This window comes from Lemur catta, chromosome 2 (genome assembly GCF_020740605.2).
Source record: "Lemur catta isolate mLemCat1 chromosome 2, mLemCat1.pri, whole genome shotgun sequence".
NCBI classification, from domain to species: Eukaryota; Metazoa; Chordata; class Mammalia; order Primates; family Lemuridae; genus Lemur; species Lemur catta.
The window spans coordinates 60,192,060-60,206,400 of record NC_059129.1 but is presented as its reverse complement, the minus strand read 5'-3'; the positions used below and the strand labels follow the sequence as shown (position 1 = coordinate 60,206,400).

At 44.3% G+C, this 14,341-nt stretch overlaps 1 protein-coding gene across 1 annotated transcript in view; it reads left to right on the top strand.

Annotated features, from left to right (window-relative positions):
* Positions 1-3,924: 3,924 nt before the first annotated feature.
* Positions 3,925-14,341, top strand: part of CILK1 (ciliogenesis associated kinase 1) — a 57,451-nt gene continuing 47,034 nt past the window's right edge. The window contains exon 1 of the mRNA XM_045543755.1: positions 3,925-4,167. The gene's annotated coding sequence lies outside the window, so the exon portion shown is untranslated. The remainder of the gene's footprint in view (positions 4,168-14,341) is intronic.

Sequence of the window (14,341 nt, the reverse complement as noted above, 5' to 3'; positions counted from 1 at the left end):
CGCTGTCAGACCCTGGGGTTTAGCTCAATGTCTGCATTTGGACCGTACAGACACTGCTCAGGCCCTCACTGCCGTGAAGTGCCAGAGACACGACCCTTGGAACCTCACTCCGCCAGGACCGCCCGCTAACATCCTACCCAGGACATTGACACCTAGCGGGGCAGTTGCGTCCCAAACCCAGGACACTTAAGGCGCCGCAACAGCCTCTCAGTGGGCCCGGCTTTTCAGAAGAGGAGCAATCAACAAGTGTCTCTTCTTGCCAGGGCTCCCTCTCGAATTCAGACGCTACAATGGTCTGCCTCAATCCATGCTCAACGCTTTTGATGTTATCCCCCGAGAGGGGCGAGATTGGTTCAACATCCTCAGTGAGCCGAGGACGGGCATTTTTCTGGGCTGTCCTGCAAACCCCTTCTCATATCGAGGAAGGAACCCTGGGGAGCGGTCAGGGCTGACATCTCCTCCACTCCCTCTCAAGCCAGGGCGCCTATAATGGGTGGCGGCCGTGCAACTCCCACTCTCCCATGTCCCCTCCCCGCTCCCCCACGCGCCCCCAGCCCCGGGCCTGGCTCCTGCGCACCGCACCCCCGCCCAGCAGAGTCCTCCCCCGGCACCCCCAGTCCAGGTTACCATGCTGGCGGGACGGCCAGCTGCGGTCGAGGGGCTCTCCGCGCCCCCTTGCACCGCCCCCGCGGAGGAGCGGTGCTGGGTGTCCGGGTGTCTACTCCTGCCTGTCTGCTGCAGCGGGGCTTAGCAGAGTTCTCGGTCGGAGAAGCGCACCAGGCAGCGGCAGTAACTGCGGGCCCGGCGTACGGCAGCCATCTTCGCGGGGCAGGGGGCCAGGTCGGGGCGCGCTGGAGCGGCGGCTGAGCCCGGCGACTCGCGAAGCAGAGGGACGCCCGCTGCCAGCCAAGGCCGAGGACGGCGAGAGCACCGGAGCGTCGGCCCTATCGGAGACCCCGGGCGCCGCGGCGGAGCTGCCCCCTCGGCTACGGCAACCTGCGCCGACACTCGGAGCATGCGCAATGCCGCCGCCGCCCGTCAACGCAGCCCGGCTCACCGGCCCCGCGCGCTGCCTCGCGGTGGGCGACGATTGCTGGGCCTGCCGCGCGCTAGCCGGTTCGCGGACCTCACACTCAACCCACGTGTCCGGCTCAGTGAACACAAACTTGAACAAGGTTGTCTCAAAAATGTTTGTAACCCCAATTTAGGGCTGAACTCCAAAGGCAAGCCGCCCTGAGGAGCATCGAACTGGACACCCAGGACGGTCGCTACACGGTCCTCAGGGACTCTGGCTAGAGTCCCGCGCCAGGAACGCGGGGAAACAGCGAAGCTCCGCAACAGTCACAGGCTGTTGGAACGACTGAACTTTTTAAGAGCACAGAATGATTCTGAAGGTTGAAGGAAAGATAAGCTTAGGTGCCCAGCTGGGGGAAAGCAAGAAAAGAGCCAACACAAGGCTTGTTTCACTACAGATCCCATAATGCAATGGGGGAAGGACGTGCGGCTTCAAGGCCCTGAAACTCGAGTCCTGCGGGACGACGGCCGCGAGGCACTCTGGGATTTGTAGTCCGCCGCTCTGCGTGCGGTACCAGAACTTAACACGCGGTCCTCGCCCCACCTCTTAAAGCCCAAACACCTGAGTGCCCTTAAGTGAAGGCACTTTTATTTATCAGGCAAAATTTTATTTTTCCACAGTTTAAATCTTTTTAACTACGGAAGTTTGCATGTTTTGTGAAAACCTATAGCTTTCATATCCTCTTACTTTCACTTAGCAAACACTGAGTTTCTCAAGTTATTGCTAGGTGCCAGGGACTAAGATTCCAAATATTCAGCGAGCTCAGAGTTTAAATTTCTAATCCATTATTTTATTCTGGAGAGTTTAGAAATGCGGTACATCTTTGGTAGAGAAATGGAGGCAAAGAGAGAAAGAAAATGAAGAGCTACAGTAAAGAAGTACAAATGCCAATGTTTTTATATTAGAATGCACCCTTCGGATGGAGTGTGTTTTTATTTCCACCCTAAGTTAAATACGTATACAAAGTACCTTCATGTTTAGAAGAGGCCAAAAATTCAAGTTTTTAGTTTTCAGTGGAGACATTAGGGCTTAGGTCTCTTAAGGATAAGTTTCCTCCCAATGAACTCTTTAAAATTGGATTTTGAAATTTAAATTGGGGGGAAGGGTTAAATCTAAGGATTTATAACAAGCAAATGATAAATGTGACCCTTGAATGCTAAAGATCAGTTTTGCGCACTAAGAATAAGGTACTGAAATATTTTCAGAATGAGTGTATTTCATTAAAAGTGTTGAAGGCTAATTTGAAATATTGTGGTCAATTAGCACAGATGATTTCTATTGTTTTAGCAAGTAATTAAATAAAACTTAAAATATTTGTAAAGATAAATTGAGTACTTATTGTATTAAAACATTGTTGTGCTGCATAGCTACTAATTTTCTATTTTAGATCAGTTCCACTATATCCTCCAGGCCGTGTTATATTATCTATTCATATATTTACAGGCTTATAATTATCCTGAGGTCATAACTACTGATCTAAGCTACTTACTAGCCCAGTGAACTTTGCTAAAGGTAGACCAAGACAGTACCTCTATTTGCCAAGTAGACTTGCTTGGACAATTGAATTTGACTTGTAGCCAAATTGATTATTTTACTTTAAAAATTGATTTTCATGGGAGTAAGTAGTATATGTATGATTTGTTAGGCTCCCTCTTGTCTCCCTATTTTTTCACTGATAATGATTTTTAATTTTCATTTGCCATATGGTTTATATAGGTAAACACAAAGGTAGATACATGTTATACATTTGTCAAGTGACCAGATAACCCTTGCCCATTTGGGAGAGGAAGTCTAAGGATGCTTGACTATCTGGTATCTTGCAAGTTTCTTCCACAAGTGCAAGAGGAGAGAGGGATTCAGGCCTTTGATACAGATTCTTTCAGTAAAAAACAATGTATCTTTATTCAGTCCATGGACTTCAAAAATAAAAAATAGTGAGAGAAAATTATCAGTTGACGAGATGGGAAATTTCAGCTCGGAGAAGACTCCACAAAGTCTTAAAGAGTTACTGCTTTATTAAAATTGTGTTGCTTAGGGCAATGCGATTCCCTGGACCGGCAGCACAAGCACCAGAAACTCTGGGGTGGGGCCCAGGAATTTGTTTTAACAAGCCCTCCAGGTGGATATGATGCTTCCTGCCAAAGTTTGGAAACCCAAGCCTTAGAAAAATTATGTAAATTTAAATCAGGGCCCTGGAAGCAATTTCTTCTTTCAAAGCGCTTCAGCCTTATGAGGATGATTTAAGGTAGTATCTACACCATAACTTATGACCTAAGTGAATGTGTTACTGTTAGATTTCACATAACTAGTTACACAGAGAGGACAATCGTGTGGAGGATATCTAGCCAGTTTCCCACCTGCATAAGAATCCAGTCCTTCAAACTAAAGTTGCTCACAATATAACAACTCTTGAGAGTTCAAATGAATGCTAACGGGTAATCAGTTGCGTTTTTATTTTAAACATTTTTCTACTGTGGTAAAATACAGGTAACAAAAGTTGCCGTTTCAGCATTTTTGAGTATACAATTCAGTGGCATCAGCTGCGTTTTTTAAAGTCGGGAAAATGTTGTGACCATCATTACCTTCGATTAAGTGTACTCAGAACGTGCACCGACAGCCTCCATTTCTACATCTGGATGGTTGACAGAGCCGACCTGTCCCAGGCGCGCGTTTGGTGTCGCGGGCGGTCGCGGGCGGCTGGGGCCGCCGAGCTCAGGGCCGCCCTCGGCCGGGCAGAGCGGCGCGGCGCCCCGGGGCGAAGTGGACGCGGTGCAGGGACGCGCAGGGCCAGCGAGGGGAGCTGCAGGGTAACTTTTCCCAGGGAAAGCGGCCGGTCGTCCCCACTAGAAGCCACCCAGCCTTTTGTTTGTTTTCCTGCCGGAGGCTGGAAAACGGCCGGGTTCCTGCCGCACTACCATGCGCCGTGCGGCCCGTGCGAGTCGCCGCGCCTCCCGGGCGTCCCGGTACCGAGCCCTCGGCCTGTCCTAGCAGGGGTCGTCCCCGTTTCCAGTCCCGAGCCCGCGGCTGCGCCCGGCTCGCCGAGGAGCTGCGCTCACCGCAGGGGCGGGCCCCCGCCTGTGTTCGCGGCGCCAGTAAGTGGGGCTCGGGGACTTCGGGGCTCCTGCCAGGCGACCTGTCACTCCAGGTGCTGGCCTGGGACTGTGGGGGGAGCCCTGACGGGTGGTCCCGCGAAGGATCGGAGGGCCAGGAAGAGGCTAATGGGTTCTAGTTTCTCTCCGCTACCCTGTGGGTCTCTCCTCCTGGCAGGAAAACTGGTTTCTCCGGAGTTTGGAGGATTTTGATGCGTGTTTACCTATTAGTCTTGAAGAGGGGGGAAGGTCTTAGCCGATCTGAAGCCCGTTTAGGGGGATGTTGAGGACGTGGTCTTGGAATTTTCCTGACTAGGCCCTTGGCTGTCCCGCAAGGGGTCTGAGCAAGAATCCTCACATACTTCTTTGCAACCATTTTTCACTGGATTTCTTTCTGCTCTGATTTCTTTCTTATTAATCTGAGTAGATGTTATGAGAAGGATGTTAAAGGGTTTTCCAGAGCAAACGTTTCTTTTGTAATGCTAACCTTTTAAAGTTTGATGCCAACATCTAGGGGGTTATATGTAATGTAGTTTAATGCATCATTCTGCAGAGAAGAGTGGTCCTTTCCACTTACAACTAAACAGAGACCTGCTTTTGCTAAAGCTGGACAAACTAGGCTGACGGAATACTACCCTGAATTTTGCAAGCAGGGCTGGATTTCTCTAAGGTATTTGGTGTTTGTGTTTTTTTTATTTTGGCCAGGAGCACTCTTTGTAGTAATAGAAGTTTGATAGTTGCAGTTTTCATTTCTCACATTTCCCTGTGAGTGGGGTTTCAAGGTGTGCGCCAATAGTGAATGGTATCATTGCTGAATGTGAAATTTAAATGAGCTTTAAATTTGTGTAGTCAGCCTACAAATTATTAAGAAGAATTTGTGTCTCCATCGTGTGCTTCACTGTGCAAGGAGTTTAACATAGGCATAAATATGCACATTTGAAATAGTTTCTAAACAAAGCCCTACAATTTAGTAAAGAATCTTTAAGGACTTCGACTTCCTGTCTATTTGAGGACCAGGAATTGTAAAACACTAGGAAGTGGGTGTAGCAATGAAAGCAGTGCTGGGATTCTTTATTTAAAATGACATCCTGTACCAATCTCCATCCCTAAGGCCCAGCCTTTCAGTGACCCTGCCCACTTTTTGTTTCTCCCTTTCCACTTTGCCTTGTCCCCTTCTCTAAAGTCAAAACTGGTGGCTGGGGGTGGGGGTGGGGTGGGAGCAGCCACATATCTTAATAGCAATCTAATTTCAGATGGTAGAGGGGTGTGTTGGAGGGTTGATGGAGCCTATCTGAGTAGGCAGGCCGATGCTGTCCTTGCCAAGGGAACTCAGCATTTAGTCACAAAGAAATGATTTTTCTCACTCAAGTTTCTTCCCTACAGACTATGTGTAAATGAGCTACCAGGATCAAGAACAGACCTTTTTGGAGTTTTATTTATTGACAGTTCAATATCATCAAGGTCCGTTTTATAATTTTATTGTTCATTTTATTCTCATTGCTTTTTGAGGTTCCTAGTAAAGATGGAAATTATGTCCATCTTGAAACTTTGGAATTATCTTTAATCATTTTCTTAATTTTCTTCATCCCTCATATCAATGAGTCATCAAAACCTTTGAAATGTATTTTCTATAGATCTCTCCTCCTATATTCTAATCCAGAACCTCACCTTTCCTCTCCTACAGTTCTGGAACAGCCTTTTAGCTAGCCTCCCAAGCCTGACTCTTAGTAAGCCCCTATTAAATATTTGCCAGATAATGAATGAATGAGAAGCTTCCGTCTTGTCTTTTCAGCATTCAGTTTCCCATCTAATCTTTTTAAGTGATCACTTCATGTTTCTCTTGGCCTTGCAACCTTCAGTTCCTCTCCATTATCTACCATCTCAAGTCTAAAATAACATGTCTGATTCTTCAAGGCCTTCCATAATCAGCTCACCCTTCCTATCTCAATCCTATTTTCAGTTCAGCATGCATCTTTGTGCTCTGTGCATCTGGTCTTGCTGTCCTGTTAAGGGGGCCAGGCTCCTTCCCACTGCATTGTCACTGCTTGTATTGCTCTCCCTAGAAACTCCCTGCCTTCTCTCCACTCTCTTGTGCAACTTATACCCCTCCTCAGAGGAGGAGCCTGAGTCCTCCTTCTTTCATAATATCTTCTCTTTCTTTAAACTCTCAAGATACTTGTTTGTTAGCCCTTCATTATATTGGCTGTATTGATCTCTAATTGGTTTAGGTTATTTTAAGCCTCTTTAGGGCAGAAGTCGTATTTTATACATGCTAATGTAGCATTGTGGGCTTTGGAGTCAGGCAGAATTGAGATCAGGGCCTGACTCTACTAATATTAGTTGTGTGGCCTTGTGGAATTCTCTTAGCATTAATCCTGTCATGTGTAAAATAGGGGAAATGCTTCCCCCAGCCAATTGTGGTGTGAAGATTGTCTACGGTGCCTACTGAGTAAGTGGCATACACTTGACAAAGGTCTGCTCATCCCTCAGCAGTGACGAGCCGAGTCCTGAACGGGTAGCATGTATTTGGTCATGGCTCAGCCTAGAGGCCCAGAGGACCAGGATAACCCTGCAGTGAATCCTTAGTAAGTATTATCCTGCCCTTACTTAAAATGGCTTGAGCTTAGATTATTCCTGGCTACAGCTCTGCTTCTGGGATGTGTTGCTATTTTTCCATCTGAACCTTGCCAGGAACACTACTGCCTTAAAGAAAATTTTTTTTCACTGCTGCTTTTGCGGCAAGCTCCTCCATTTCATTTTGTAGGATCTTGCTGAGCTGAAGTTGTACCTAACTCTTCTATGGATGTCTGCCCTTGTAAAATGCATTTTTCTGCTTGGGGGAGGTCTGTGTGAGTATGTATATTTGTTCAGTGGTTTCTTGGCAGAATTCTAGGTACAATGACCTTTCTGTATATGTTGACCTGAAAGCATGTGAATAGTGTTTCACTGGACTGTTGATTCTTTCATCAGTGGTCTTTGCCCGTCGTGGCATTCTGAGAAGGACCTATGCTTACAGTATCAGAAATTACCTATCTGTGGACCTCAGTATTTGTGGTTGATATGGTCGACGGGGAGAATGTGCAAACAGAGGTGTGTGCCAGATGACTTATACAGATATTATTTTGAGGTCATAGTGTAATTGTATCCTAGTTTGTGGTTTTGCTTGCCTTCCAAATACAGTTTTAACTTCCTTATCAAAATACGTGTGTTCTAGAAAATTACCTTACACAAAGAATTTGGTGAAGCAAATCATTTTCTGGTGCAAATTGCATTACAATGCTAAGGAAGTGTTGTGGCAGGAAGAAAATCAGAGATGCATTCGATTGTAGCCAAAGAAGTAGTAAAAGAAGCAGTTCAAGTCCACCTGAGGTGGTCACCAAGGTTGATACGGCATTCACACTCAATCTTTCTGCTCCTAGTGAGCTGCTGCCCAATGTTAGGAAAATACTACTATTCAACGGATGTTAGGGAAATAATCGATCCAAGCAGAAAAACTTCCCTTCTTGATTTCCTTCCACGGACAACTTAAGTGTCCTTATACCTTAAGTGTCTGATTCATTGTGCTTTGAAAGCTGAAGTCCTCCTAGGAAGAGTGTCTTGTGGTGGGACTCACCTGTGCAGGCTGGAATCAAATCCTGTGTTTATTGACCTGTGAAGTTATGTCCGAGTTTGAAGAAAGCACATCTTTGAAGATCTGCCACTATTTTTTTTTAGCTATTTGGGCCCAGGAATAGCAAAATATTCCCATATGCCTTTTACCAAAGGAGAAGTAGGCAGCATTTGATATGTCTTTAATACTCTATAAAATGTGTGTTATAGGCCGGGCGTGGTGGCTCACGCTTTTGTAATCCTAGCACTCTGGGAGGCCGAGGTGGAAGGATTGTCTGAGGTCAGGAGTTCAAGACCAGCCTGAGCAAGAGTGAGGCCCCATCTCTACTAAAAATAGAAAGAAATTAGCTGTACAACTAAAAATCTATAGAAAAAATTAGGTGGGCATGGTGTCACATGCCTGTAGTCCCAGCTACTCAGGAGGCTGAGGCAGGAGGATTGCTTAAGCCCAGGAGTTTGAGGTTGCTGTGAGCTAGGCTGATGCCATGACACTCTAGCCTGAGCAACAGACTAAGACTCTGTCTCCAAAAAAGAAAAAGAAATGTGTGTTATAGTCACACATTTAAAAAGTAAGCTACTCTGAAGATAACAAGGATTCTATTCTTCTTAGTTGGATCTCTGGATCTTATCTGTAAAATGATGTTGGATAATCATTAAGGTCCCTTATAGAAAAAAAAGTTCTTATTTTATAGTTTGAAGCACGTTATGCTTCAAGCTTAGGGCCTATTGAATTTACCATTCAAATCTATACTAATTAGCATTTGGTTATATTTAATCTTACGTTAAATTTTTCCTAGATTTTACTAGCCCTTGTGGCAACTATAGAAGATAATGCCTCAGAACCAAAAAGATAAAGTATTATGGTGTAATGTCTAACTACGTTAGCCAATATCATGAAAGTTACTATCTGCAAGAACTTGTAGTTTCCAGAAGATAATTGTCATCGTAACTCAATTTTTTGAAATGGAAGGGCTGTAATAGTACCTCACATTTCATTTGGTACTTTTCCCACCGTGCTGAAGACCCTTAGTAGCCACTGGATAAATTGTACAGGGATGGCCCAGAGCTTGTGAGCACCACATGTTTTTGAGGAAGATCAATGTGAGTCATGTTTTACCTTTCCCTAGGTGAAGTATGACCTGTGTTAAAGTGTGAGTAACATGGGACTGCCCTTGTGGCTACTGTAAAAGATAATGCCCCAGAACCAAAAAGATAAAGTATTATGGTGTGACGTCCAACTGCATATTTGACAATGTCTTGAAAGTTACTATCTGCATGAACTTGCAGTTCCCAGAGGGCAGTTGTTAATGGTTTTGTTTTTTTGGACATTGCCTTTGCTTTGCAAGGAAATTCATTAGAGAACGATTTAACTAAGACAAAGCTGAGTGAGAAAAAAGTAAGATATACCTGCCTTTATGTTATCTTAGCCGTTGAAAAGCAAATGTTTTCCTGAATTAGTGTAAAAGTTTTAGGAGTCATAATTTTTGTGCCCTAGTCTCAAGATAGTTGTCCAGTTTGCAAAGAAGAGGGGCATGATGGGATGGCAGAGGGGGTGGACTTGGCAGTACAGGAAAATCACCTATGGTCAGCATTGCCCTTTAGGTTCCGTAAGTTGCTCATTCACGAATTACTTAATTCAACACATCTTTATTGTGAGCTCCTATTTGTGCCAACTCTGCCAGGTACTCTTGCAGGTGCTGGGAATACAACTGTGAACATAAAATTTCTGCCCTAATGGAGCTTATATTCTAGCGATAAACACAGTTTTGTATTATACGTGACCCTGAAACCTAGGGGTAAATGAGGGTTATATGGAGAGTGCTAAAGTGTTTCTGCTTATTTGTGAGGTTTCCTCTATTTCAGAGGTGGACAAACGATGGCCTGTGAGCCAAATCCTTCCCACTGCCTGTTTTGTGGATAAAGTTATATTGGAAATACGGGCATGCCCATTTATTTACATATTGTCTTTGCTTTCATGCTATGGCAGCAGAGTTGAGTAGTTCTGACAGAGATGGCTAGCCCTCAAAGCCTAAACTGTTTACTGACCCTTCACAGAAAGTTTGTTGACCCCTACCCTATTTTATTTTTACATCAAGCCTTTACGTCCTTAATTCATTTTACTGATTGATTCGTTATATGTATAGTGAAGCATCTTACAGTGAGATCAGCTCCTTAGTTAAATGTGCTGTAATGTCAGTATAAAACCTGAATATATGGTATGTTCTTAGTCACTCCTCCATCTTCTCCACACCCTGCCTTGCGCACCCCTAAAACATGGGGCGACAATCGGGCAAGCAGTCAGAGCTGGCACTATTATCACCCTCCAGAATTTTCATTAAGCTAGAGGATGACCTGGAACAAGAGTCCACACGGGTCAGGGTAAAGTTATTTTTTTTCAAGCTCTGTAATAGTTTGCTCTGACTTTGGTTCTTCACACTCCACAAAGGCTACCTATGTGTCCTAGTTTAAAAATCATCTGCAAATGATGTAAGACTTTTTTAAAAAGGTTCAGGGCTTGAGCACCTGTGGTACTGCGGGGGAAGCGACAGGAAGTGGTGGACCATTCTCACGGGATTAAGGACCTGATGCATGAGGAGTTTTTTACTCCAAAGTTGGGGTTGAAGGTAGAGATGCTAGTAAAGGCATGGCACAGTTTCTGGGGGATAGAACAGGGCACACCAAATAACTCATTGTCTTCTCTCACCATCGTCCAGTTGATGGAATAACTGAACACATCTTTAATGCACTCCTCTGTCAAGGTACACAAAGCCAGTTCCATATAAAGGTTTTTTTGGCCTTGTAGCTGCTGTTCCCAATGAATAAAAAAAGCAGTAGACTAAGAGGCAAAAGGCTTAAAAAATTTGTTTGCTGAAATATATACAAGCAGAAGAATTAGGCTCCAGGGAGAACAATATAAACCCAGATGTACTATTTTTAGTACCCTTTTAAAATAAATTAACAGTATTAACTTTTATAAAGTTATGACACATTTGAACCTAGAATATGAAATGTAATTATAAGCCCATAAATGTATAATGGAACTCAGAAGTATGATGAAAAGGGTCACTTAATGACTTTGCACATTATCTACTTTTCCTGTGAGGATAGATGAAAGTTACAGAATCTTTTCAGGGTGAGACAATTAAGGCTAAGGGAGACAGGCTCCTCCTAAGGGTCTGCATGGTGTAAATGGGCCTGGTAACCCCCAGCTCCCAGAGAATCCCAAGATTGCATGTAATTTTCTGTCTCCTGTCTTAGAAAATAAGAGTACCATTAATGCAGTGATCACCAAGGTTTCAAAATAAAGAACAGACTACAGATTGTGCCTGGCCCCAGCCTCTGTTTTCCAGGCTGTGAATGAGCAAGGCGCCTGATTCGAGCTGCTGGCCATGAGCAGATGTTCCTTGCCTCCACTGAGGATTGAAGCTGAGGGGAGGGAATTGGGGCAAATCACAGAAAGGTTTTCCCCAAAGTTACCTGGCCAGGAAAATCATAACGTTTATTTCAAAGATTTGCTGGAACACTTTGAAAGAGAAATCAAGCTGTCTTTCTCTGTTCATTGGGTACAGCCTTACCTCAAGGCCAAAGGCCCCATCTGGTAGCATGGAGGGAGCCTTTCTGTGATTCTCTGAGACTCAGTGGTCCAGCACTGTTGTGGGAGGGCCCTGCCCAGCCATTCTTGTTCTCAGAACTTCAAAACATTTCTGGTCAAACAGTTTGGTTATCTTTCCTTTGCATATGATGAAATAGAAGCATTGAGAATTTTGAGATACTTTCCCAACGTGGTACAGAAAATAAATAGCAAAGACCTAATTCAAATTTGGGCCATTCACAGAACCTCGGAGGACTTGCTGTGTGCAAGCGGAGTGTGAGGTAGGAGAGACAAAGATGAAAGAAGCCTGGAGAGTGTCCAGGCTGATGCAGAGGGCAGGCCTGCAGGTCATTCACCACGGGGGAGGGCTGGCAGTGAGGTGAGGACAGGGTGCTCTGGCCTCATGGGAGAGGCTGTTCACTGGGTATGTCTGCAGGTTGGGGCAGGAGGCTCCAAATAGCGTGTGGGCTGGGAAGAGAAGGAGTCGATTCTTCACGTTCATATGGCCTGGCTGAGTCACTGAGCCACTTGTACGTATCTTACAGCGTCTCTCTGGGGCACTATCTTCTCTAGCCTTTGTGCATGTGACACAAAAAGCAGAAACATTTATCCATTTTTTTTAGACAAATGCTTGTTTGGTTCTTGACATACAATCATAGAATCACAAAGCATCAGAGGAGGAAACCACCTCGTATCATCAGGTCCAATGCCCTGATTCCCCTAAAAGTACCAAGGACCAAGAGATGCCCTGAGTCACAGCGGATCAGTGCCAGGTGGAAGCAGGGAACAGTCTCTTTGCATTCGCTTTGCTCTACGGTGGGCATGTTAGTGCTGCTGGGGGCTCTGGTGGGTTTGCTCATGTTTGATTGCAGAATGAAGCCAACTAGAGCACAGCCATGCCACTGGTTTCCGTAATTGGACTTTGAGATACAAGATACTTCTTGTACTTCTCTCAGGCTCAGATCCTCCGAAGATTTCCTGGTCTTTTGATCTTCTGAAACCTTTCCCTTAAGTTTGGTATAGGCAGCCTGGATTCCTATCTCAATTCTACCACATTAGTTTTATAAGCTGGACACATAACTTGCATCTTTAGTTTCCTTATCTATAAAATGGGAAGGTTGATATAGTACTGTAGACAAGTTACTTGTGCCTCAATTTCCTTATCTGTAAAATAGAGATGATAATCATAGTAACTACCTGGTAGCGTTGTGAGGGCTAAATGGATTAATATATGCAAAGCACTTAAAACAGCATTGTGCACATAGTAAGTACTAAAATTATTGTCACATTTTTTGGCATATTTGATATATGAGGGCGCTATGTGTGGATTAGTTATAGTGAGTAATTTATCAAAATTAATTCTTGGAGTCAGGGCAGTATTTAGAAGTACTGCTGGTTCTAACATGCTAAGTCCCAAATTAATGGCGGGCTGCTACTTTGCGCTCACTTCTCAGGCAGTGTTAACTGTCTATACCAGGAGCTGAATTTAAATTCTGTCAGCCGCAGAGGAGATGTAAAAGACTCAAGGAAGCTGAGTGTGTGCTTGTCAAACAGTAAGAAATTGCTCTTCTCTTCTAAAAAAGAGCAATTTCTTTTGTTCTCTTCCAATTTTTCTTTAAATGGGAGGGTTGTTTTTTTTTTTCCTCACTCTTTTACTTTGTCACTTTTGATAGAGGCATAGGAACAGAGAAATTTTTTTCCAGTAAAACAAGTGGCTGCGAAGGCACAAAGAACAGACAACTGAAAAAAAAAAAAAAAAGGCAAGTGACAACAGGGAGGGTGGAGGCCATGGTGAGCTTCAGAGCGCATGCCCAGCCCGAGGAAGAGGGGACATTTCTCTAGCTTCTTATTACCTTGGAAGACTAAGGACCCCATGTGGTTAGCTCTTCAGTTTTTCCAGAGAAGCCCCAAATCGGGTTTTATATATGAAATTTCCTATTTTTAAATCTGGGATTTAGTCCCCAGACTGTAGTTTTCAGTTTCTGGTCCACACAGCCTGGAATCTGTATATGCTAATGTCCTCTTCTCAGAGATTTCAGGCCAGAATTGCGAAGTATTGTCCGCTGTGCAAAGTTAAAAAGAAGAACGCTCTGTATTTCAGAAAGGAATGCCTTTGTTTATTGGGTAAGTAAGCTTAGATTTTTGATTTCATTCCTAAAGCCCTCAACTTTGAATGAATGAAAACCACTGCTGCTGTCATTTAGATGATTATATGAAGGTCTTTGGGACATTTTGTTGAAGAGTGGTAGACTAAATATAATAATATCCTGCAAAGACATCAGGTCCTAATCCTTGAAATCTGTGAATGTTACCTTATATGGCAAAATAGAGCTTGCAGACGTGATTTAATTAAGGAGTTTGAGATTATCCTGGATTATCTGCGTAGATCTTAAATGCAAACACAAATCCTTACAAGAGAGAGGTAGAGGAAGATTTGAAGACAGAAGAGAAGACAATGTGACCACAGAGGCAGAGATTGGAGTGATGTGGCCACAAGCCAAGGAGTGCCAGCCGCCACCAGAAGCTGGAAGAGACAAGAAATGGATTCCCCCTAGAGCCTCTGGAGGAAGTGCCAGCCCCTTAAATTCAGCCCAGTGATACTGGTTTTGGATTTCTGGCCTCCAGAAATGTGAGAGAATAAATTTGTTATTTTAACCTGCCAACTTTGTGGAAATTTGTTCGAGTAGCTGTGGGAAACTTTATACATTTTTTAAAGATTATTTTTTGTCAGTTTTACATGGATCAGAATATTGGTGATATGTCCTTACAAGAGAAATTAGCCATTATTTGGAGATTAGTGGCCCAGAGTCTTCCTCTAGATTCCTAGCCGGTGATCAGCAAAGTGACTTCTCCTTTCTTGTGTAGCACTCTCAGCTCCACTTCTACTGGTGACTTACCCCACCTACAGTGTCTCTTGGTCATTTTTGTATGTTCCACTTCTCCAGCTACACATAAAGTCCCCAGAGGCCGGATCTA